Genomic DNA, 16,996 nt, shown 5'->3' on the forward strand with positions numbered 1-16,996 from the left:
AAAAAATGCATCAGCCGTGTGGATGTAGAACAGTATATCATTCCTGAGAACACTGCAGCTTCCATTTCAGCACGCTACACTGCTCACCAGTTGTTGGATGCAATAAACCAGCTTCAATCTGTTTTGATAGCGTATTACATTTATTATTGAGAGCTTTTGCATATATATAAAACAAGACAACCATGTATTTCTTTTGTAGTTTATTGGGTTAGTTACTTCCCAATTTGCAAGGTGGCATAACTATGTACTTGGTGTATCCCTTTGCAGCAGATTTGATCCTATTCATAGATATAAACTGCTTGCCTCCTATTGATTTTTCAAATAGCAGCCTGTGCTGTGGCCTTGCACCAAAGCCCACACACTGTTTGAATGATGACACCCTTAATACATCAACATGCCCAAGTCAACCGACCTGATGCCGACAATAGTGGACCTGCTCAGCCGTGTAATGGCGCCTTTTGTGTTTTAGTCTAAACATTGCAGACCGAGCGCTGACGCATGCAGTGGAGGACGATGTCAAACGGCCTTGTGCCGATTGAATCACAAAGATACACGTCGTCCTTTCATAAATGCGTCTCATGGTTCGGCTGGAGTCAGGACGAGTCGATGTGTTTGGACACATCCGCCCATCACTGTTGACTGACCCGGACTCTGCTCCCATTACGCGGTTTCTCCAATCTGTCACCGCGAGTCAGTGTTACCGAGTCGAGCTTTCGTATGTTCTTAATAGTTATGATGTGGCTAGAGGCATCACATTTCTCTGGTGTCAAAATCTATGCTGCTGTGAAATATAGGATCAAAAATGTCAATTTTTTACCCATTTTGATGAAGTTACCGCTTACAATCAAATGATACTTGAACTTAAAGTGGCAGTTGGCAGAATGTTTTTGGGCAAAAAATTCCATAATAATCTTTTCGGAGAGAAAACTAGACTTCAGTACCTCTTCATGTCTCTGTTTTCAGGCTTTAAAAAAATTCCCTGATGGGAAACTTTGGCCAATCACAGGTCATTTCAGAGAGACAGCATTCCTATTGGCTGTTTATTCAATGGAGGCAGCTGTCAATCACTCGCCAACTCTGATCAAACAGTCAAACTAGGCAGCGCTGATCAAATATGAATTAATATTCTGTTACTGTAATGCCTATTTCTTCCGATCTGTGAAATCTTGCAGATGCCATTAGGAGCACCGGAGGACACTGGAGGACACAGAGGCACATTTTTTTTCAGATTACGTGTCTCATGCACTACTGTCAGGATATAGTGTCCGTCTTGTAAAAATAACTTTTTTTTAATCAGCTTTGCTCCAATCTCGCCTACTGCTGCTTTAAACTGTCTAAACATTATTACCCAACATCATCAATAAACCGAAAGCCACACTCTCCTTTCCTTAAACATCTACTACTCATAGTTCGATCCACCAAAACCCAAGGACTTGCTGTCTCTTTCAGCTCGGCTTCAAGCTGACTTTCAGCTGACACATCAGCATGCCGGTGATCCATTGCAGTGATAGCTTTTGGCCGTTTTGACATGGGGGACCAAGATTGTTTTGTGTGCGAGGGTGTGAGGGCCAGTCGCTCATCGGAGCTGGGAGGATTTATCACTGCATGCTGGGTATTGATTTATACCCGAGCCCAGGTCTGTTACCAACCCCCCCCCCCCCCACCCGTCCTCTCCTCTCCTGAGCCTGTGGCCTCCGTGTGCTTGATTCCTCTGAGTGGTATCGGCTCCATAGGAGCCTCTAATCCCTCTGGCTGATATACAGTAACCCTCCCTCGTTGTAAAACATTGATTGCTCTGTAATAACAAGTAGAGATTGTGTACAGTCCCATGGCGTATTAGCAGCAATGACCTATAGTTGTTTTTCTTATTAGAGAAAAAAAAAAGGATTGTGAGAGTTTCGCTTGAGAACTGTTGTGATTGCATTTTTCACACTAAATCAAAGTCAAGCTTATTTGTATAGCTCAGTGTCACATATCTCAATGGCTCTCCTCAGTTCTCGAGTCAGACGAGGATCATCTCTAAGAAAACAAGGATAAACTGCTCAGAAACTTTAACACATAAAGAAAAAAAGAGACAAACTTCAGAAACTTGATATTCTTTTATTAAACAGACACTGCTAAATGAACTAGAAAGAAAGAATCTCTCCCAAAGGTATGCACAATTCTTAAATTGTGCAGCCTTTTTCTGCTATCTTAATAGTCGTAAACGTACGTGGTAGTTGGCCTTCGGCTGTAGTCTGTGCAGTGTGTTCGAGTGCAACTTTTTGGACAGGACAAAGGCAGCTCAAAGATTCTATCAGACAGCTGCAGCCGATTTCTAAAATACTACTGTTAGTTTATAAAGCAGTGACAGGTTTAGGGCTAAAATATGTTTCTGATCTGCTGCTCCGTTATGTACCATCCAGACCTCTCAGTTCAACTGGCACAGCTCAGTTTTTATGCACCACATATCCAGGGGTAGGGCCAAAGGGGTGGCGTAGGATCCAAGTGCCACCCTCACCAGAGTCTGAATGTAATAGGTCATTGGGCTTGTCAGTACTAATTGTATAGCCAAGTAGTTTTCTTTACCAAAACAAACATTGCTTTGACGTTGGCCAAATTATTTATATTTAATTGCATGCATGCAGCATGACATCTGCATTCATCATTTTTATTGTTGTGGTAGTGGAGCACTTGCCATAATACTCCACACTGGGGAGGAACCGATGTACCAGTGTCGGACGGAGATGCGTTCAACTAATTTTCTTTGGACAATTTTGCTCTTGCAGGAAAGGAAAACAAAGGTATAAGCTGAAGTTTGATATGTTTAGCGTTTAATGTGGAAAGTTATGGGATGCTAAGTTCAGGCTAAGAGAAAGGAAGCCCCACTGTGACTGCTGATTGCTCAGGAGACAAGGCAGCGAACGCTAGAAGTTAAGTTAAAAGGTGGCATGTTAGCGGTGGCTAGTCAGGCTGGCTCCTTGAGAGAACTATGTTCCAAAGGAAGAATTACATTTTTCTTTAATGAACCGACGGCGAACATACCATGCAATGCCAGCATGTTAGTAAAGCAAAAGATCTGTGTAATTTTCATAAAGTCAATACTGTCAGGTCCGTTACATGTGCTGTATATCATACAATCAATGAGAAAAACCCTGGCCAAACTGTTCTGTCAAAAAGAGCATGGTCCTGCCAATTTTTTTTTCTGTCTATGCTTGTTTTTTAAAGATATTTTAGAGAGATGTATACTGTAAGTGGACAATATTTAACACATTAATAACCAAATGTATTATGTCAAGATAATCAGTATATAGCCAAGTTTCAGCTTTAGGAAAAACATTATTTTGTGACTTGACTAAGTAACAGGAAAATATAAATTATTATTTCTTCAGGGGCAGAGAGACAATAGACAGCTAGGGCTGTAATATTTACTGTTTTTTACATGGTATTTAAATGTGCCGCCCTTTTCTGAGTCTGTGCCCCAGTCTGGCCACCCCATCAAAACAATTTCTAGAGCCACCCACCGCACATATCTGGAACAAACTCCTAGAAAACGGGTCTGTTCCAACGCTCAGTTCTTTTAATTCATGGCTCAAGACTTTTCTGTTTGCCCACTGCCTTTAATTAAATTAAATTTGGGACAGTTTATTTACACACTAATTGTTATTACCCTTTTTAAACGGTCTTATTCTCTTTTTTCTCTTTATTCGCTTACTTTTATTTCCTATTTCATTTTCCCAAATTTAATTCCCATTTATATCGCCTCGTGTCTGTTTTATATCTTTTCTTAATGCCTTTAATGTCTCATGGAAAGCACTTTGAATTGCCTTGTTGTTGAAAATTGCTATACAAATAAGCGTGCCTTGCCTTTATACTGCAGACTCAATAGATTGTTGTAAAATGTCTTTTAATCACTTTCCATTAGTGGTTGTATTAATGTGTTATTGTTTATAACTGCAGACTTGATGGCTTTTTTTTGAGAGTAGAAAACACATGAGAATTTATTATTATGAACATTTATAACTGCATAATTACCAAATAGAAAGAATAAACACCATCAAAAGCAAATTTCACAACCTGGCAACCCAAATGTTGTTATTAATAGCTTATGGCTTATAGACTACTGATTTATGTCTGTTCATTTGCTCTGTCAATAGTGTTTACCATCTGCTTGCACTGTGAATTTTAGATTTATTTTTATCTAAAATCTTACTGTAACTGTAATCTTACTATTGATGTGGTTTATATAGTGCCTGTACATTCCTGTGTGTATAGATTAACTGCACGGTTATTCTCATTACCGGCAGCGATACAGATTTGTAACAGTTGCAACACTTTTTCAATAAAAGGTTGAATAGACTCGTGCAGGCAGAAGACCAACTACCAGGATCCTACTGACATAGAGCAGTGTCTGGCAGCCTATCTGACGTAAATTGTTGTGTTAGGTTTTGGTTTAGTTTGGACCCAAAAGCAGACCCCAACACAGGTAAGTAAAAATGAAACAGAGTTTATTTTCCAACCGAGAGGAAAAAACGCAGGCAGGGGGGCAGGGAGCTGGCCGGCTTCATGGTGAGGAGAGAATGGAACACGAGGACTGAGCACAAGGAATATCTCAGTCACCGGAGACATGGAAGCTTACTTACAGGTAAGTATGGAGATCACGAGCAACACTAGAAAATTAGCAATATATGAAAACCAGCGTAGAGAAGGCACGCGATGCACCACCGAACGAGACGCAATTATCTGGCAACGTAGTGGAGTGAAGAGCAGGCTTTTATGGGGAGGTTGATGAGGTGAGTGGATCCTGGTGTGCATCGTCTGCTGCCGAAGGAGGAGCCAGCCACACCCCATTGCCACACACATGCCCTGCCATGAAGACAAGACAGAAGTAGACAAAAACACCTACAAACCAAACCAAAACTAACAGAATCATCACATGTTGTATATAGCCTAAACTACTGTAAGCTGTTTTAGTTTCCTTTTAATGAAATGCTCTGAGAAGATTGCTAATGGTAAACAGTTACTCAGTGTATATCTCCAGGGCTTTTATTGTGAAAGGTGAGAACGGAAGGAGTGGATCTGGTATCCGCTGCCTTTGTGAATAATAAAGTTTACCGTCTTGGTTCGGCCTCCATGTTGTTGTACACTATAGTGAACGTATTGAATGTGTTCATTCCGCACAACGTGATTGGTTGATGCGAAAGCTCAGAAAAATCCATTAGGAGCACCGGAGGACACAGACGCACATGATTTTTTTTCAGATTACCTGTCTCATGTACTACTCAAAGGATATAGTGACCGTTTTATAGAAATAAATTTATTTTAATCATGCTCCATTTCTACCCACGGCTGCTTTAAGTTTGATGGAGCACAGGTATGAACGAGTGAATCATCTTATCTATGACTGACCTAAATTTGTCAGCAGACGCCTGCAGCATTGTGCAAATACAGTATTGGGAGAATTAATTTTCCATTCATTACATTTCATGTCACTTCATGCATTCCCCACCAATATGCCACATTGCCACGAACAATGCTCATTGGCCGCATCGCTGTCATATAATTACCAACACCTGCCATTTGATTACTTCCACCTGTTGCCTGTCTAATGACACGCTTGTACGGTGACACCATTGATTATGATTACGTGGGCTCACAGCGGGGCGGATTCGTCTCCATTCTGCGGTGTCCTCGCCATTTAGCTAACCTGTCTCTCCTGCTATAGCTCTGACCCTGGAGTTAAAGCCGTCGATATTTTCATTTTCCACATTCAATAAATGTGTCAGACATTTAGTGGCTGAAGGGCTGGATGTCCCTGACCCCCGGTCTGCTGTCATGAACAGCGCCCGCAGCATCTCATTTGTCCTGTCTCATCCGTTCAGAACGCCGAGGCTGCACTATGACATTGTTTCAAGTAAGCCGAGCGAGGACGTTGCGTCTTTGAAAGATTTGAAAGAGAATTTTAACAAGCTTAATATGAGGGTGTTTATTTCCACAACACAGCGTTCCTCAATATCTGACACCAGGTGGTAGTTAAATAATTCCCAGTAGATTAAAGAAAGTTGCAGACAGTGATTCACAGCGTGCAATATCTCATTCTCTTTGCTCTGATAACGCAGAATCGGGCTGCAAATCTAAATATTGACAGGACGCGCATGCAGCTCCCGGCTGAAAACAAGGCTGACAGGCCCAACATATATCCTCCCGCCTTTGGTCTGCCGCCTGCCACGGACCAAAGCTTTGTTAAGTCACCTGTCAGATGAAATTACTCCAGTGTCAGTCGCCCGGTGAGACAACGGCGGGGATCCAGGCGCCGAGGCCCCACATGTACCCCGCAATGTGTCGCGGCGACGTCGAGGGGGGGGCGCCATGCTGTTAGGTCTCGCAGCGACACTTATACAGATCCACTCTCACCCTCATATTATGGCCATAATCCAGAATGACACTTTCAAAAAAAGAGCACACTGGCTTCATTAGTGTGCTGACAATGCAGCCGTATGGAGTGTTAATGGTGAGCTCTCATAGGCTTGGCAGTGAGGAAAAGAACTTTAATCAGCGTCTCGCAGGTACTGCAGTTGCCAGGGATACTCCACTAAAGAAAGCATACAAAAGGACTAATGGTATCCTGTTGCGCTAGTTGGCTTGTGGAGGACATTCTAGTTCCAACATTCAGAGTTATGGAGTCTAGAGCTGCTAAAGAGATCAGAAGCGCTACAAGCGACACCGGAAATTATATACAGTGACACATGTTACATACATGTCACATATAGTGTGAAATAATTGTCAGTTTATAAACTTTATTGCCAACTATTTACTTGTGTTGCTTCATCTCAGTGATAAGCTCATTAACTATTTCTTTATATGTATAATTATTAGGGCTGTCAATCGATTAAAATAGTCAATCGCGATTAATTGCAAATTAATCCCACATTTTTAATTTGTTCAAAATGTGCCTTAAAGGGAGATTCTTCAAGTATTTAATACTCTTATCAACATGGGAGTTGGGAAATATGCTTGCTTTATGTAAATGTATGTATATATTTATTATTGGAAATCAATTAACAACACAAAGCAATGACAAATATTGTCCAGAAACCCTCACAGGTACTGCATTTAGAATAAAAACATGCTCAAATCAAAACATGGCAAACTGCAGCCCAACAGGCAACAACAGCTGTCAGTGTGTCAGTGTGCTGACTTGACTATGACTTGCCCCAAACTGCATGAGATTATCATAAAGTGGGCATGTCTGTAAAGGGGAGACTCGTGGGTACCCATAGAACCCATTTACATTAACATATCTTGAGGTCAGAGGTCAAGGGACCCATTTGGAAATGGTCATGCCAGTTTTTCCTCACCAAGATTTAGCGTAAGTTTGGAGTGTATTTAGCCTCCTTCGCGACAAGCTAGTACCAATGGATTCTCTAGGTTTTTATGGTTTCATATAATACAAGTATCTACACTCTAGCTTTTAAATTGAGCCCGCTACAAACTTGGAAAGATCAATTGCGTTAATGCCTTAAAGATATTAGTGGCGTTAAAACAAATTTGTTATTTGTTATTACTGGTTAACTTTGACAGCCCTAATAATTATTTATTACATTTTTGACAACCATGGAATAAAAACACAATGTTTTGAGTAGTAAAAAGCAAAGATGATTAGGTCTACAACCAACAATTATTTTCATTGTCTATTACTGTAATCTGTTGTTTGTTTTCTTGATTAATCAATTCATTGTTTTGTCTACAAAATATTAAAAAATCATAGAAAATGTTCTTCACATTTCCCAAAACCTAAGATGGGATCCTCAACTTGCTTGTTTTGTCTGAACAATAGTCCGAAACCCCAAAATATTATGTCTGTTTTCATGTAACACAAAGAAAATTAATCTATTATCAAAATAGTCAGGCTGGTTGAAAAATACCAGAGTTTTTTCCAGGAGACTGGCGTTCATATCCCGTGTGAAACCAGAAGTCAACATTGATTTATTTGTCACATAAATTCCAAACTACTTAAGTTATACCACTTGAAATGCTCTGACTGGATTTGCCTCTGGTATGAAGTTGCGCAGTGTATATGTCTAGGGCTTTTATTGTGAAAAGAAAGACCCCAGTTTGAGGCCTTTATTTGCTGGATTTGTATGTTTGAAAAAGTCAAACAATAAAGTCATCACAGAATGCTATTTCATTTTTTATAGCTCTACCCCTTTGGTCTTCCCATCAAGTAAAAACAGCTTCATACTGGTGTTTAATGGAAGGTTTTACCTATACTGGTAATAAAAGTCAAAACTCATATGCTGGCCTGCTTGTTTTTCTCATGACCTCCTCATTGCTTCTGCAGGAGGTCAGGGCTGCTTGACATTTGAAGCTGTTTTTCTCCTTTGTTCACCTCCATCTACAGTATGCTGTTTTTAATATGCTCATTCTGAAAGTGTTCATTATCACCCTTTCAGTTCACATTTTATACGTGTAAAATAAAACACTGCACGAAGCTCAAATATTTTTTTTCATTTATGGAAACATTTGAATAAAGCGGGATCTGTAGCTGTTACAGATTCCATTTAATCAGCCTCTAAAAGGAGCGCGCTGAACCTCGCACGCTCATCTGGACCTTTTCTAAGATGGAAATTATCTTTTATTGGATGTTGATGATGTTAGCTGTCCGGGGGCCAGAAAGAGAGAGAGAGAGAGAGAGAGAGAGAAAAGAGACACTGTGAGGGGAAAGTAAAGCACAGAGAAAATGAGAAAAATTTGAAATGAGAAGGGGGCAAAATGAAGAGTATTAAAAAAGAGTAACCGTGTGTAATCATGGCAGATATCTTAGCTGCAGGGCCCACAGAGGTCTTTTGTCCTCGCCTGGACTTCTGTCTCTCAAGATGATAGGCGTAACCTCGTCCAGGGTTGACGCCGGCTGGCATTAGTCAGCTTCTTTTCCCCCACTGCAGTTATTGCCTCAGCATAGCTGATGGCTGTCTCATGTCCAAACTCTCTACAAAAAAACATCCAAACCACTCACTTCAGACAGGCCTGGACACGCACACGATTCAGTAATTGGGGGCTTCATTTATACAGAAACAGCACGGTTTGATGCTGGTTGGGTGGGAGTCATTTCCTCATTGGCTTTACCTCTTGATGAACTCGCTTAGCCTCTTTTAGACAGAAAGAGGGTGATCTGGTGGTCTGTTATATATGTGCTTTCATCAAGCAAATTATGCCGCAAAATAACACTTCACCGTGATTAAAATTTATGAATCTTTAACTGAATTAATGATGAATTATGTTAGTTACTGCAAGTAACTTTGTGTGTAAATGAGTATAGCAGGAACTGGAGTTGAATGAAAAATGAGATCTGATAGGTACGCAAGGGCTCAAACATCGATGCAACAAAGCTTTGAATGCAGATAAAAAAGTAATGTAACAGATGGTTTCTAAGCCATCTGGTAACCAAAACAATACAAATGACATTGCAGTGACAGATTTACATCAGTGATTGGGGTAAGGGTGAATAGTGATTGTACAGGCTGTTTTGCAACTTGGTGTGTGATTAAAATTGATTTGCACAGATGCAAAGATCAAACTATTTACACTGAATTTCAGGGAATAAGTTGGCCATCTGTTCAGTACTAATGTTCACAATGCGATAATTTTATTTCTTTGGTAAAAATAACACATGGGACTTTTATTTTAAACACGGATACAGTCAAAATGCTTTTTCCTTTTTTTTTTTAATAGAAATGGCAGAAAGGTTTTGCTTTAGTTGTGTTATTTTATTCTTCCCAGTGGGCTACCTCCGGTTCTGAAAAGTGAAGCCAATGCGGAAGTGCCTTAAACTTGCATTCTTTCTAATATCCAGCAGGAGGCTCTGGTTGCAAAAAAAGAAGTCTGATTGTATAGAAGTCTATGAGAAAATGAGCCTACTTCTCACTTGATTTATTACCTCAGTAAACATTGTAAACATGAGTTTACGGTCTCAATCGCTAGTTTCAAGTCTTCTTCAATACAGAAAGATGTTCATTTAGTAAATTATGGTCCCATTTAGAGTCATTTAAACCATAAAGCAGGGTGAAAGTTAATTACAACCTTTTTGGTCACCTAAAAATGTCTTGTTCAGCGTTCGGTTGTACTTAGCTCCACCCTCAGTGTCACTTCTGATCGCAAAAGACCAAAATGGCGACGGACAAAATGCCGAAACAAACAAACACAAGACTTTGAACCAGGAGACCGGTGTTCGTGTCCCGTTTGAAACCAAAAGTAACGTTGATTTTGTCAAGTCAGTCGTTAGTCACATGACTCGTCGGTATCGTCAGTCACGTGAGTCGCTAATCAGTGAAGTTAATGTCAACCAAGTCCATTTCCTAACCCTAACTAAGTGGTTGTGTTGCCTAAACCTTAGTTCCTGTGAAAATAAAAGTTTATTTTGAAAGGACACTATGCATGTAACAAGGGTATATTGACACGCCGTCCCTGACACGTCCAAAACTAACACTAGAGGGGTACCTGGTACGTCGGTCTCGGATGCCGAGGGGCACTGACAAAGCAGCCATATTTGATGAGTTGGAAGTGAAATTGTGTAGGTCATTCCTGCATGGCTAAAGGACGGGTAAGAGGGGGTGAGGACAGTAAGTTAGATAATGATAACATGCATAAGAAATGACTGTCATATTCATGAACCAGTGCCAAGTAATGCACACTTGTTACTACCAATATTTCATTAAGGCATGATTACATCCTGTCAAGTTAAATAAAACATCATCCTACCCACTGACAATTATCACCAAGAATGCCCCATTAGTTCACGAATGACACAATCCAGGGACAGCAGAACTATCTGCAAAGATTTTAATCATATTCAGAGCACATTTACATTAATATTCACACCCATATGTCAGAACTCACACAGCCACACAAGATGCTTGCCAGCAACCACATTATTTTGTATCTCTAAATGACGGTAGTGAATATTATCAAGAAATAAGAACTTATATTGGGTTCATAAGGGATTTGTTTATATTTAATGAGGGAAAAGCGTCATAATAAAGTCAGTGAGGGGAATTACATCATTATTGCATTACTAAGCTTGGAGACGGGAGGATCAAATGTTTTACGGGGGGCAAAAGATTATATTTGAGATGGGAAAAAGCATACACAATAGCTACTATACAAGTATTAAATCTTATTTATTTTATTTTGACACCCTTGTTTTAAAATACTGTCTAGTCTCCAATTTCTAGGTGTCTTTAAACTACCTTAAAAGGGGAAAAAAATCCTTATCTGGTTGAAGTGTTTACTAGAGACCCAAAGGCAAATATAAACTTAAAAAAAAAAACTTAAACTTAAGAAAAAAAAAAACTGAAAGAAAATGTAAAACTTAAGAAAAATTTAACTTAAAACACTTAAACTAAACTTATACTTATACTTATAACTTATAACTTATAATAATATAAAAATGGCACAAAAGATATACAGTAATGTTCGGGAGGCGTGATCAACCCTGCAGCTAAAATAATTTACATCATTACAGTAATTTGAGTACTTAACCAAAATTGCAAGAAATTCAATGAAATGTAGGAGGTACCGCTGTAAGGCTTTTACTGCGAAGCAACTGCAGAAAGTGAATTCTTTCACCAAGATCAACCAATGAAAAGCTGACAAAAGTTAATCTAAATCAAGATAATAGTGGGAGGGAAAGAAACGGACTTCTTTACAGCTCTGACAAAGCACAGCAGAGCGGGGTGGATTGTAAAACAGTGAAGCATTTATCAGTTGAGCGACGTAAATGTAACTCAAAACGTCAGCATGTTATGTACAGGAGAGAAACAGCACTCAGACAGTTTAGACACGCCTTCCTCTTTATCCTAAGTGGTGAGCAAAAAAAAACTGCATGCAAACATTGTGTGTGTGCTGTGAACTGGAATAAGTATTCGGGTCGAATGACAGGAAAAGTGAGGAGTTGAAATAAGGGCCTGTAAAACTGGAGATAAATATAAATGTATTTTTAATTTATCGGAGGCACAACGATGAATTAAATGCTGTTTTTATAGTCTGTGTAAATGATTTTAGTCACCAATATAAATTCTTTATGTATTCAATTATACTTCGGATAGAATATTATTGACATTTGGCCTCTTTGTTTTTTGGGTTTGCAAGATTGCATCTTTGTTTTCAAGGGTGCAGAGCAGAGATTGTAGTGCATAGTGCTTTAAATTTGAAATCATCTGGGTGACTCAAACCTTGACTAATGTGTATCGTTACACCCTAGACTGTATATAAAAAGTGAACATAGTCACTTTGACGTCACCCATTGGTTTGTGGACTGACGTAATGACGCCTCGAGTTCAACATTTTGGCCATTGCCATCGTGTTTCTTTTAACCAGAAATGACACAAGAGGGTGAGACATTTTTAGGGGACTAAAATGTCACAATTAACTTTAATGAACAGAAAACACACTGTGAAAGAGTCCCAGTTCTAAGACAAAAACACCTACAACTCTCAGACCGGACAACGTCGTGGTCAATTACGGGGTACTTAAGGTAGCCACGTCCTAAAGCATCCCCTGCTTTATGGTCTATTTGACTCTAAATGGGACCATCATTTACTAAATGAACATCAAGACTTGAAACTGGTGATTGAGACCATAAACTCATGTTTACAATGTTTACTGAGGTAATAAATGAAGTGAGAAGTAGGCTCATTTTCTTACAGACTTCTATACAATCAGACTTCTTTATTGCAACCAGAGGAGTCGCCCCCTGCTGGCTATTAGAAAGAATGCAAGTTTAAGGCACTTCCACATTGGCTTCACTTTTCAGACCCCGGATGTTGCCCACTGGTTACACCCTTTGATTGTAACACATCTAATAAGACAGAATTGAAGTTGCAGCAGTGAGTAGAAACAAGTGACAAATCCCTGCACCATTGAGCATCGAAGCGTCGCAGTTTCCGGAAGGTTTACAAGGATGTTACTCGAGGGAGGGCTTGATACTTTTATGATAGACATCAACATTTCTCCACGTACCTTTTGCCGTAAATAACACGCCCCTCCACTGACAGCTAATTAAAGAACAACACAACTTTTTTAAACACCCCATAATTTACACATTTGGTAGTTATTTGAAATATGCCATCAAAACAGCCTTACCAATTAGTTTTTAATTGCACCTGAGAGGATCTTTGGAAGACTATACAGGGTAAGCTTTCTCCCTTTTTCTTTTTTGATGTTAATAAGACTGCTGTTCTTGATATATTTGTCAGGGAGAGCTGCCAGCCTTCTGCAAAGTCACTTTAATGATACAGTAGGTGGCAGGCACTGCAACAAAAAACCCCAGACCACAGCAAAAAATCAGTTTGTATCTACAAGGTCATACAGCTAGGAAACTCACTGGTCTTTGTTGATAAATATTGCCTTCACTCCTCGGTTCCCTCACTCACTTATGATTCCATTTTCTTTCCCTCACTGTTTTTTTCTTTCAGACTGCGTAAAAGCCTTGGCTTCAGAGGTGCGTGGGGGCAGATGATGTCTGACCAAAGGTGGCTTTTTTTTTGCGCCGAGGGAGACAAAAGATGCAAGCCCACACAGTTACATTGTGAACCGGAGGACTGTGTAATTTCTATCACTCACTGCTCTTTTTTTTCCCTCCTCTCCTCAATCCATCCCTTGCCCTGTGCCCCTCCCACACACTGGTAGGAAATGTAGCCTCAAAGCGTCACCACCCACAACAGAAGCTCAGAGATCACAGTCTGCCACGAAAAAAAAATACTCCCCCATACAATGATTCCAATTCCCTTACTTCCATGTGGATGTACATGCAGCCGGTTTAAAATGTGTGTATCATGAACAGGCGAGGTGTGTCACGCTGGCGTCGTCGCAAATCCCAATACACCAAAGCCTTGTGGCGTGGAAGTGATCCACCATTAAACACCCCTTATATTAACATGCACACACACACATGCCGCTACACATGTATACGCTTTGTGGAAATGGATATGAGAGGTATAATGTCACGGTCTCTCTCGATGGGCCCACGGCTCTTCCTTTCAAGACGTCTTGCGGGATGTCGTCGAAGTGCCGCGATGGGCTTTGAAACAAAGAGGCATCAGTATAAACAAAAGGACGCTTTAACAACTCGACGCCGCTCAAAGCATGTGCAGCGCTGCTTGGAAGAATTTGGGATGACAATCACATGTGTTCTATTATTCATGAATGTGTTGATATATTTATGGATGTGTGTTGGAGCTGTTTTCTCTCCAGCAGCAGCAGCAGCAGCAGCAGCAGATGTGCATGATGTGTAGCACTTGTCCCTGTAGAGTTTTCTTCTTGTGGATTTATCCTGCATCTCTTTTTCGTGTCAGTATTACAGAAAGTCCTTTATGTAGCATCAAAGTCCACAGTAGAGGGTAATCAATATGCTGTAAATCCTCACATAAAACCTGCTATTCAAATAACGACCACGTATCAAATAACTGCCATGAACGACACAAAATATATAGGCCTGTTTCAAATATCTCTGTAGTTGAGATAGCCTAAATAACCAGCCACTTTTGGAGAATTTATGGTATTGCTATAAACTAGGGCTTTCAAATATCTTCAAATATTTAATCACAATTAATTGCAAGATTGTCCATAATTAATCATGATTAATCGCAAATTATTCACACATTTGTTATCTGTTAAATATGAACCCTAATGGGAAATTTGTCAAGTACTGTATTTAATACTCTTATCAACATGGGAGTGGAAAATATGCTTGCTTTATGCAAAACAATGACAAATGATGTCCAGAAACCCTCACAGGTACTGCATTTAGCATAAAAAATATGCTCAAATCATAACATGGAAAACTCGAACCCAACAGGCAGCAACAGCTGTCAGTGTGTCAGTGTGCTGACTTGACTATGACTTGCCTCAAACTGCATGTGATTATACTAAATGTCTGTAAAGGGGAGACTCGTGGGTACCCATAGAACCCATTTTCATTCACATATCTTGAGGTCAGAGGTCAAGGGACCCCTATGAAAATGGCCATGCCAGTTTTCCCTTGCCAAAATTTAGTGTAAGTTTGGAGCGTTATTTAGCTTCCTTCTCGACAAGCTAGTATGACATGGTTTGTACCAATGTTTTTCTTAGGTTTTCTATAAAAAAAAAGAAAAGAAAACTGAGCCCGGGACAACCTCCGAAATATGGAATAGCGGCCGGGTACGTCGGATAAGGGTTAATTAAAAATCACAAGTTGTGTTAATACGTTAAAGAAATTCGTGGCATTAAAAAACGTTTTAGTTAGAATTTATGAAATTATTTCACAATGACTGCTTGATTTGTATATTTTACACAATTTATTCATGTGTTTTATTTCATAATTGCTTATTTATTTATTTAACATTTAATACTTTGTCTCCAAAGTAAGGCACATAGAAGTTTTTGAAATGTTAGTATCTTGATGGGCTTTCCATGTCCGTTAATCTCCCTAAAGGAAATGAGCTACTGTTGCATATTGTGCCCATTCAGCTCTTAAAATGTGATTATCTTAAACTGCATATAACATGCCCGAACAATCAATATGACATGCATATTAAATGTATTGATTACTCACACTAAACGTATAGTATCAGAAAGCCGTCTCTTTTTACAAGCATTGGCTCATAATGACCTCCCTGCCAGCCCATTTCAAATGACTTAGTGTATATCTGGCTGCATATTCAAAACGTCAGCATTAGCACGGCAGATGTTAGCAGTTTGCACCAAACCGCATGGAAAAAAAAACGATAGAAACAGTGAGCTCTGCACCAGCATGACATCTGTGTTGGAAGCAATTCAAAAATAAATGCATAATTTTCCTAGTAGTTTGTGTTAATTTATGTAAAAGATACAGTATATTCATACTACAGCACATCTTTTCAGGGAAAAACATGAAACACATATCTCGACAGTCTCTCGTAAGCCTTGTTTATTTCTATTTCAAATAAGAAAATCCACCTGTTTTTTTCCCCCCTCACATCATGTAAAGTCCCAGCTGTGTTATCTGATGCTTCTCACTTGAATATGCAAAAAAAGGGGGTATTTGTTTGAAGAGGCTCGCTAATGCTGACACGCCTGTGTGCATATGTGTGTGTGTGTGTGTGTGTGTGTGTGTGTGTGTGTGTGTGTGTGTGTGTGTGCCAGTGGAAGCCAGTGTCCATGGGAATAAGGATGAAGTAGGTGGATTAACATGTTTGGACAGGGAGACTGATTGTTTGAACAGTGTCGCTGACTGAATGACTGACTGAGTGAAGAACAACATTGACTCTTATGTAGAGTGAGAGAGATTGCCCTGGGCTCTATAGTCTCAACAGTGTGTGTGTGTGTGAGTGTGTCTGTGTGTGTGTGTGTGTGTGGTTGCACCCAAACTTGTCCTCAGTTCGTAGAGTGGACAGCATAACACTTATCTGAACAGTTGCATCATGTAGTGAAGGAGCTTGAAGCGTTTCGCAGCAACTTATAAATGAAACATGACACCACGGGGCTATCATTTAAACAGTGGGAATGTAGTACGTTTAGTTTGCGAGGCCGCGGTTGTTATGGTCTTCTGATGCAAGCAGCAAATACGTGATGCAGATCTTCTTCCAAATGGAATCGATATATATTACAGCACCGTTTGTAAACGGTATCAAAGAGATAAGTATGTCAGGGGTTGAAACAGCTGCAGGCTGTTTGTATATATGATGAGCTGAACTCTGACGCACATTGCTCGAAATTCAAAGAGACAAATGTTCAAAAAACCGAGGCCCACATTTATCAGACTGGTACAGATAGTGAAATTTTGGAATCTTAAAGGAACAGTGTGTAACATTTCGGTGGGATGTATTAGCATAAATGGAATATAATATTCCGAATTTTTATTAGTGTATAATCAAGTTCTCGTTAGCTTAGAATGAGACGTTTATATTGTCATAGGGAGCAGGTCCTTTTCACGCGAGCCAGTGGGGGCACGCTCACATGCACGAACATGCACTATAAAGGCAAGTGTGGCCGGTCCCGCCAT

Source organism: Sebastes umbrosus, chromosome 18 (genome assembly GCF_015220745.1).
Source record: "Sebastes umbrosus isolate fSebUmb1 chromosome 18, fSebUmb1.pri, whole genome shotgun sequence".
NCBI lineage: Eukaryota > Metazoa > Chordata > Actinopteri > Perciformes > Sebastidae > Sebastes > Sebastes umbrosus.